Raw genomic sequence first — 2,001 nt, 5'->3', positions numbered from 1 at the left:
GTAGGTGTTATAGTGAGATAATCAGGGAAAAGGATAAAAACATGTAAAGGGGAAGAAACTGTTGGTAGAAAGGTACACAGATAGTATCAGCACTGAAATAATTGATCACACCTCATAATTCTGTAAATTTTTAAAGTACATTGTAAATGTTTTTATAGCAATAAAACTAGCATAAGAATATTGTAGCATTGAGTTTATTGACTTTGGCTTGAAAACATAGATTCTTCCTGAAAATTCACCTATTTTGATAACAAATTAAAGTGTGTGGGTTCCTCTATGAAGTCAACCTTTCAAAACCTAGGCCAACGCTCAACTTAAGCATTGAATTCCCAAGGCTATACAGTAATCCAGGGTCATAATTGCCTTTCAGGAAGACCTGGAATCCATTCATCCTCTGAGACTAGGAGATACCTGCTTCTATTACATGAATGTCAATGAAGGGGACCTGACGAAGAGAAGAATGGACTCTATTAGCATAGCGTGGGCTCTGTCATTAAAACAAATACCTCAGGTTGAATCCTAATCTTCAGCTCAGGGGCACAGGGTGGGCACTCCTTAGGGCAAGAAATTCAGGCCAACAACCTGACATACCTAAGTGATCACTCCTCTTCTCATTCAGGTTGCAGATTTGCCACACATACCAAAATACAGGCCAGTCTAGGGAGCCAGAAGCCTGGGACTGCTGTCTTGCACACTTAAGCATCACAAGGATTTGAACTTCTGAATGGTTGTGAACCAAATCTGTTCACCTCACTGCAAATGTCCTAGTGTCTCTGCTTTTTATTTAGAGGGTGCATTGATTTTTATTCCAGAAGCTTGACTACAAAATGGTGAGTACTACAGAAACCTAGGGTATTTGCATTATACAAAGTAAGGTCAGGTAGTGATCGCTGGAAACCTGAGGTTAGATTATAAGGTAAAAGTGTGATGGGCGGGGCACAATGGATGGAGCTTTCTGAAGCTGTCTATTGCTATCAAATGCATATGTGGTTCCAAGCACTGGATAACTGTGATGGTCTTCCTTATGTGCCTTGAGGCTTGTTACATAAGGTATCAGCATCCCAGTTTGGGCCTTGGTTTTTTGAAATGTGTAATAAACTTCCTGAGTAGAGTCCAGATATAAAGGTCTACCAGAGGACATGAATTCTTAGCTCATCCAGAGTCACCATTGCTTCTTCACTACAGTTTTCTTTATTCCATCAGGCAGTGACATATTTTCTTTAGATTTTTAAAGATGGCAGATTTGGCTCTTACACTGTTGGACGTATCTTCTCATGGCTTCATCAAAAGAATGAGTCTGTTTGAAATGTGTCCAGTTGGTCAATAAATGAGAATTCCTATTCCTTATATTTGTTTATGTTGATAAAAAGCCCTGAAGAAACATTCCTCACTGGTAATGTCCCTTTCTACAACAGATGAAATCCTTCCTAGGCTTGCAGTATCTTTACCTTGCCTTACATAATTAACACAATTATTGTGCTATTATTAAAAACACAGCCACTGAAGGTGGTTTATTTTGCTTGAACTTTTTTTAAAAAACAAATAATTGTGTCTCTTCAGAGGATCCCATTCATAACATATCCCATGTATTGAGGTTGATACCTCATCACCTTTACTTTTTTTTTTTTAAATATGGAATGCTTCACGAATTTGTGTGTCATCCTTGTGCAGGGGCCATGCTAATCTTCTCTGTATCGTTCCAATTATAGCACATGTGTTGCCGAAGCAAACACCATCTTTGCTTTTTAATAGCATTTGTCCTGTACTTCTTCCAAGAGACCAAAAACAAAAGATACAAACTCATTTCCATAGAAATGATTCCAACACAGAGTAACTTTAAAGTTGTGGGTGGAGCTGCCCTAGAGGTTTCTTGCACTGTAACTATGTATGGGCATAGAAACTTTGTCTTTCTCCAGTGAAATGACTGATACTTTCAAAGTACTGACCCAGCAATTAGCTCACTGTACTACCATTGCTCCATTATCCATGATAGGTTTGTGA

At 38.6% G+C, this 2,001-nt stretch overlaps 1 non-coding gene across 1 annotated transcript; it reads right to left on the bottom strand.

Moving 5' to 3' along the window:
- Positions 1 to 1,626: 1,626 nt before the first annotated feature.
- LOC142428315 (U6 spliceosomal RNA) lies at positions 1,627 to 1,733 on the bottom strand. The gene has a single exon (XR_012780238.1). It is a non-coding gene; the product is annotated as a U6 spliceosomal RNA (small nuclear RNA).
- Positions 1,734 to 2,001: the final 268 nt, after the last annotated feature.

This window comes from Tenrec ecaudatus, chromosome 15 (genome assembly GCF_050624435.1).
Source record: "Tenrec ecaudatus isolate mTenEca1 chromosome 15, mTenEca1.hap1, whole genome shotgun sequence".
Lineage (NCBI taxonomy): Eukaryota > Metazoa > Chordata > Mammalia > Afrosoricida > Tenrecidae > Tenrec > Tenrec ecaudatus.
The sequence above is the reverse complement of the archived record's forward strand: the minus strand, read 5'-3'. Positions and strand labels throughout refer to the sequence as shown.